Genomic DNA, 7,981 nt, shown 5'->3' on the forward strand with positions numbered 1-7,981 from the left:
GGGCGGGGAAGGCGGGGAGGCTGAGGCAGCGGCGGGGCGCTCCGGCCGGCCGCGGGCGGGGGGCGCTGCGCGGGGTCGCCTCCGGGCGGGGAGGGCCGGGCGGGTGGGAATTGCGGGGCGGCCGCTGGGCGGGAGCAACGGCGAGTCCACCGGGCCCGGCGCCGCCGCTGACCAGAGTTAGAGTCCAATATGGCGGACACAAGGGGAAAGGGATCCCAGTTTACGTCGGGGGAGGGGGAAGGAGCGGCGGGGAGGGGGAGGGGTGTGGGCGCCCCCCCCCCCCCCCCCAGCCTTACTCCGCCCTCCCGAGCGCCGCTCCCCCTCTGCCGCGCCCTCCCCGCCCGCCGTTAACTTGCGCCGGCACGCAGGCACGCCGGGAGCTGGAGTCCGCGCGCCCGCTCTGCTGCTGGGGGCGTCCAGCGCGGGGACCACGATTCCCGTCAGGCCGCGCGCGACCGAGCGCCCGGACGCCGCGAGGGGCTGCGGCAGGGGAGCTGGATGCGGCGGTGACGTCACCCCGCGCTCGCGCCACTCGGCCCCACCCGAGCCGCGCGGCCTTCTGGGACCTGTAGTTGGGCGGAGTGGTCCGGCCAGCTCAGGGCCGCGTCGCCCGCGGTGGATGAACTACAAGGCTGGCGGCGAGGAGTTCCGCCTCTTTGACAGCCTCCCAGACGCCCCGCGCCCCGCGTCCCCGCCACCGGGTCTGCAGGCCGGTCCTGTCCCTGGGATGCGCCGGGCGGGCAGCTTCGGCTTTGGCCCGCCAGGAAAGGCCCGGTGACCTTGGCCCGGATCCGGGTTCGAATCCGCCTCCTCCACTGGCTGGCTCGGATCTTGGGCTGGGCCCCTCGCCCGTGTCCAGGTGACTCATTGGGACGAGAATGACACTCCTCGTGGGCTAGGCGGTTCCGGAGGGCGCCTGGAAAGCACTGGCCCGGGCCGCCGTCGGGTCGGGGACCGCCCTGGGCGCTGGGGCTGCCGCGAACCGGCAGACCTTGCCGTTAGCTTAGAACCCCTGGCCCGGAGGCACCCTTCCGAGCTCGCCCTCTCCCGGAGGTCCCGTGCAGCCGTCGCCCGGCCTCCCGGTGCCTTGCGACCCTGCACGGTCCCAGGGCGGCCCAGCCATGTCTGACGACCTCGCAATCACCCCACCACAGAGGCCACGAACCCCGTCAGACCCTCCCGGGCCTTCCAGTGGGGCCGCTCCGTCTGGACCCTCCTCCTCCCCGGGCCCCTTGCCCATCATCAGCAAGCCCCAGGTACAGTTTTGCCCTTAGACCCGGACCACAGGAGTCCCTCGCCTGGGTCCCACCCATCACAAACACCGAGACACAGAAAACATGTATGTGTTCCCCTCTTTGGTTCCATGGCTGGTTACGGGACCGAGATGCAGAGGAACTTGGTGCTAGGATGTGTAGTACGAGGGCCTCCATTTGCACTGTTTCCTGGGCCCCCCACCGTTAGCGCTGGGCCTGCCAGGTGCCACTGCCTGGCTGTTACCCTTGCCCCAGCTGCAGCCGCGGCCTTCTAATCCCCTGACCCCATTCTTCGTTCCACAACCGGAATGAGTCAATGTGATCAAATTAACCCTCTCTTTAAAGCCTTTCAGAGATTCCATGTTATGTAGGCAGAATAAGACCTCTCACCCCTCCTGGAGTGTCTTGAATGACCCTGCTGCTGAAGGTAGAGTTTGAGAAGGTGGGTGGGGTGCCTGCCTTAGCACCCCACTGGGTGGGCAGTGTTTTGGGCTGCCCCCTTCCCCATACAGGCTGCGTCAGACACTCCCCACTCGCACAGCCCCTGTGACTTCGCCTGTCAGAGCACATTGCGCTGGATTGGGGTTCTTGGTGCTCACCAGTATCCCCAGAGAAGTCAAGTCTTGGGCCGGGGGGAGCATGGGAGTGTCTGCATCCTGCACCTCTGAACCCCAGCTCCTGCCAGGCAAGGGCTGGGCACACATCAATCCAGTATTTGCTGGATGAATGAATAATAATGACCATTTGTCAAGCAATTATGCACCAGCCACTCTGCCTCCTGCTATATCATCTCATCTAATCCACACAACCGTTCTCGAGATAGGCACCATTAGCCCTATATTATGGATGAGAAACTAAAGTTCAAAGATGGTGAGGGATTTGCCCAAAGTCACCCAGATAGTCAGAGGCAGGGCCCAGATTCCAATTCAGATGTGGCTCAGGTGTGACTTTTGTGTTCCAGCAGAGCACAGGGTGATACAGTGAAGAGTCCTTCTGGCACCTGGGGACAGGAGCAGCCTCTCTGAGGAGGTGAGCTGAACCAGAGTCAATCACCGTCAGAGCAAAGGACTTTGAGCAGTGCGAGACTCAAGCAGGGGGAAACTCAGCATGTCCCAGGAACCAACAAAAGCAAGGTTGGGTTTTATTCTAAGTACAGCTGAGAGCCATGCAGCGTTTTGAGCAGGGACTGTCATGGTAGGATGTATGTTTCTGAGAAAACTCTGGCTGTTATGTTGAGAATGGATGTCAGGGTAGCAAGATTGGAGGCTGGCGCAGCAGGTGGAGGGGGTGCTCCTGGCGGACAGAAGTTACGAAGCAAAGGCATAAAGCAGCAGTTCTCAACCTTTGTTTTTCATTATCTCCCCCCTAAGGAAAAATTAAGATACTAAGGAGAAAATACTAAGGAATAAGATTTTGTCTGGTAGAGTTGAGCTTTGGGAGGGCCACAAACCACTGTAATATCTACGATTTGTTTCTCCTCTTAAGAATCAGTTTTCACCCCCTTGAGAACCAATAGGAGATATATATATATATACACACACATATATATACACACATAAATACATATATATATACACACACATATATACACACATATATATACACACATATATACATACATATATATACATACATACACACACATATATACATATATACACATATATACATATATTTATACACACATATACATACATATATATACACACATGTATAATACACATATACACACATATATAAATGTATAAATATATATATATATTTAAAATAAGGAATTGGCTCACACAGTGATGGAGGCTGACAAGTCCGAAGACCTTCAGTCAGCAAGCTGGAAGCCCAGGAGACCCAATGGTGTAGTCCAAGTCCAAGTTCAAAAGCCTGAGAGCCAGGAAGGCCAATGGAGTTGTTCTAGTCCAAAACCCGGCAGGTTTGAGACCCAAGAAGAGCTGATGTTTCAGTTTGAGTCCAAAAGGTAGGGAAAAAAATGATCCAGCTCAGAGGCACTCAGGCAACAGGAGCTGTCTTTTTGTTCTATCCAGGCCTTCAACTGATGGTATGAGTCCCACCCACAGGTTTGTTTTTGTTTTTTTTAATTTATTTACTTTTGGCTGTGTTGGGTCGGTCTTCGTTGCTGCGCATGGGCTTTCTCTAGTTGCAGTGAGTGGAGGCTACTCTTCCTTGTGGTGGATTCTCTTGTTGCGGAGCACAGGCTCCAGGCGTGGCCTTCAGTAGTTGCAGCACGTGGGCTCAGTAGTTGCAGCACACGGGCTTTGTTGCTCCTCAGCATGTGGGATCTTCCCGGACTAGGGCTTGAACCCGTGTCCCCTTCACTGGCAGGCAGATTCTTAACCACTGCACCACCAGGGAAGTCCCCACAGCTTTTTTCTGTTGTTGCTGTTTTTTGTGGGGTTTTTTGGCCACCTGGCATGTGGGATCTTAGCTCCCCAACCAGGGTTTGAACCCATGCCCCCTGCATTGGAAGCATGGCATCTTAACCTCTGGACCACCAGGGAAGTCCCCCACCCACATTGAGAAGGGCAATCTGCTTTACTCAGTCTACCAAAGCAAATGTTAATCTCATCGAGAAACACTCTCAACAGACACATCCAGAATTATGTTTAACCAAATGTCTGGGCACCCTAAGGCCCAGTCATGTTGACCTAAACTAACCATCACAAGGGAGAATGCAGGACGTAGGGCCAGAAAGGTCTATGTATACTGTTAAAAATAAAAGCAGCTCAGTCTGGCAGGAGCACAAGTGGTCACAGAGACTTGTGGGCAGTGACCTTGGAGAGGATTTAGGCATGGAGATGGCCACTCAAAGCACCCTCATGCTCTGGAAGGCTCTTAGAACCACTTACAGGAAAAGGCGGCATGTGTTGGATATTTTTGTAAAAGTCAAGTTTTATTACTTTCATGTGCAGTAAATATTAACCAAGATATGAATATGTACTAGTAACACAAAACAATTTTATAAGAAAAATTAGATATGTTCATTATCTCACAATTTATAACCAGGGAGCATTACATAATAATGAATCATTACCTATAAAGCCTTTTCTAATTTCTGGCTATATTAAGTCTGCAGAAAGAACAGTTGAGCACCTTTGCTCAAGCCATTTCCTTGCCCCAGGCAGAACTACGGCAGCAGGCTTCCACCCCCAAGCAGAGAACAGGGAATTCTCTGTAGAAACTATACGATGCAAGAGCAGCAATGGGCATATTAATGTTTGGGGATCCCAAAGAATCAGGCAGTTCTTGATGCTAACCCAGAATTGAAGCCCACAGGTCAAAAGCTCTACCCACCTGGAGCTTCTAATCAGCTTTTAAAACATGTCGCTTGTAAACATGAAGGGACAGTGAAAGATCACCAGTCATTTAAGAAATGGCTCAAGTGTGGATAGAAAAAATGTGTGTGCAGGGGGGCAGGCAAAGAAACGGTTAATGGAAGGAATCAAAAACTTTTTCAAAAACTGCTAATAGCCTCAGAGATGTTTAAGAAAGGAGGCTTGAAAATTAAAAATACAGCCAAAATTGTAAAAGAAATTCAATAGAAGGGCTGCAAGATAAAGGAAATTATTCAGAAAGCAGAACAAAAGACACAGAAAATCAGAGAGAAATGAGACTTAAAATCTCAATCCAGGCGGTCCAGCAACTTTCCAATAAGAATTCTAGGGGAAAAAATGGAGGGAAATAACTTTTGAAAGAAATAATACAGGGGCTTCCTTGGTGGCTCAGAGGTTAAGAATCCGCCTGTCAATGCAGGGGACACAGGTTCGAGCCCTGGTCCGGGAAGATCCCACATACCGCAAAGCAACTAAGCCCGTGCGGCACAACTACTGAGCCTGCGCTCTAGAGCCCGTGAGCCACAACTACTGAGCCCACGTGCCACAACTACTGAAGCCCACAGCCTAGAGATCATGCTCCGCAACAAGAGAAGCCAACGCAATGAGAAGCCTGCACACCGCAATGAAGAGTAGCCCCTGCTCGCCACAACTAGAGAAAGCCCGCGCGCAGCAGCGAAGACCCAACGCAGTGAAAAATAAATGAATAAAAATGTTTAAAAAGAAATAATACAGTTTACCAGAAGTAAGGAGTTGAATGTCCAGATTGAAAGAGCCCACCAAGGAAGATGGTTAACTGTAGAAAACCAGAGATAAAAAAAAAAAAACCCAGCCTAAAATGCTCAGGAAGAAAAACAGAAGTCACGTTAAAAAAAAAAAAAAAAAAAAAAGGCAGGAAAAAAGAACCTCACTAAATGTCTTAACAGTAACATTTGAAGCTAAATAGTGGAGCAGGGCCTTCAAAATTCTGAAAGAAAATCAAATATACAATAGAATTGTATAGCCAGCCAAACTGTCAATCATGTATGGAGACAAAAAACAATTTTGGACAAACTATATTTTTCAGGTAAACAGACTGCACCATAGTAAAAAACCCTAAAATACCAGTAGGTCTGTTTCTCACATACAGCCTAAGGCTGTTAAGTATCTCTCCTCCACCTTTTAACCGAGATGAGGACTAACCAGGGACAGGTGCTCCAGTGCTCAGTGGGAAGCCCTAATGGTATCCTAAAGGTGGAAGTGAGCCAGTGGTGAACAGAACCTTACCAAACCGCAATACCGCCCTGACGTAGCTTGGTGCACAGCCAGATGAAGGTGAGGAGCACCTGCTCCATTTGCCTAGCAGAGGAAAAGAGCACCTGCAGCCTCTATGATTTTTTTTTTTTTTTTTTAGCTGCATTGGGTCTTCATTGCTGCGTGCGGGCTTTCTCTAGTTGTGGCGAGTGGGGCTACTCTTCTTCGCCGTGCATGGCTTCTCATTGCAGTGGTTTCTCTTTTTGCAGACCACGGGCTCTAGGTGTGCGGGCTTAGTAGTTGTGGCTCATGGGCTCTAGAGTGCAGGCTCAGTAGTTGTGGCACACGGGCTTAGTTGCTCTGCGGCATGTGGGATCTTCCTGGACAAGGGCTGGAACCCATGTCCCGCCTGCATTGGCAGGCGGATTCTTAACCACTGGACCACCAGGGAAATCCCCGATTTTTTTTTTTCTTATGCACAAGTTCAGCTTTCAATTAAAAATTTCTAGGCATATCAAGGCACATGGCCATTTTACTGAAAATAAAAAGACAAAAGGCTACAAAAACTGATAGGTGAGTCACATATTGGAGTTGGTAGGCAAAGACTATACAATAACTATAATTAGTATGTTCAAGAAAATAGAGGAAAAGGTGTAAAAAAAGATGAAAAAATTGAGAATTGTAATCTATCAGGAAATTAACTAGAACTGAAAAAGTAACTGAAATTGACTTCAGTAGATTAATAGCCAAGTAGACACAGTACAAGAGAGGATTAATGAGTTAGAATTCAACATAAAACAGCACAGAGAGAAAAAAGCAATTGATAAAACAGAAAAGAGAATAAAAAATACATGAGACACAGTTGAAAGTTTAACATATGTGTAACTGGTGTCCCAAAAGGCAAGAAGAGAGGATGCCACAGACAGAAGCAGATTCTCCAAAATTGGTGAGATATTCACCCAGTTTCAAAAATCTCTGTGAACACAAAGCAGAATAAAAACAAGCAAAACCACACCTGAGCACATCATTACTAAACTGCTGAAAACAAAGAAAAAACTCAGCCAAAGAAAATATTCACGTATCTTCAAAGGTATGTGACAGCTGACTGCAAGAGAAATGAAGCTAGGAAACAATAGGATGACAAAGAGTAATTGGGGAAAAAAACTTTCAACTTATAATTTTTAAAAATTGTAATGTATTTAACACAATATATTCAAAATATCATGACTAAAACATGTAACCAATATAAAATTACTAACAACATATCTTAATACTCTTTTTTTTATACTGTCTTCGGAACCCTGTGTGTTTTATACTTGCGGTCTCTCTACATTTGGATTCATCGTGTCTCAAGTACTCAGCAGCCACGTGTGGCTCATAGCAACCATATTAGACAGCGACCTGTAATTTTTTACTCAGAAACAAAAATATCATGCAAGAATGAAGGTAAAATAATGGCATTTTCAGATTAACAAAAATAGAATTTATTGCCAGCAGGAATTCACTAAAAGAAATACTAAAGGAGGGCTTCCCTGGTGGCGCAGTGGTTGAGAGTCCACCTGCCAATGCAGGGGACATGGGTTTGTGCCCTGGTCCGGGAGGATCCCATGTGCCGCGGAGTGGCTGGGCCCGTGAGCCATGGCCAATGAGCCTGCACGTCCGGAGCCTGTGCTCCGCAGCAGGAGAGGCCACGGCAGTGAGAGGCCCACGTACCGCCAAAAAAACAAAACAAACAAACAAAAAAACAAAAACAAACAAAAAAAGAAATACCAAAGGAAATTCTATGGGCAGTAGGAAAATTATTCCAGATTGAAATGGAGGAATAAAGACCAAAGACATACAAATGGTGTGTGTGTGTGTATATATATATATATATATATATATATATATATATATATGCATATATATGACTTTATATATAGATATATGAATGATAATAGTATGCTAGTATTTTTTTCATTTAAAAAACTATGGTAAAATAATACAAAATTTACCATTGTAATCCTTTTCAAGCGTACAATTCAGTGGCATACCTACATTCACAATGCTGTACAACCATCACCATTATCCACTTCCAGAATGTTCCACCATCCCAAGCAGAAACTCTGTACCCATTAAATAACAACCCCAGGCCCCGGTAACCTCTACTCT

Source organism: Monodon monoceros, unplaced genomic scaffold (assembly GCF_005190385.1).
Source record: "Monodon monoceros isolate NGI ecotype Baffin Bay Population unplaced genomic scaffold, NGI_Narwhal_1 Super_Scaffold_20, whole genome shotgun sequence".
NCBI lineage: Eukaryota > Metazoa > Chordata > Mammalia > Artiodactyla > Monodontidae > Monodon > Monodon monoceros.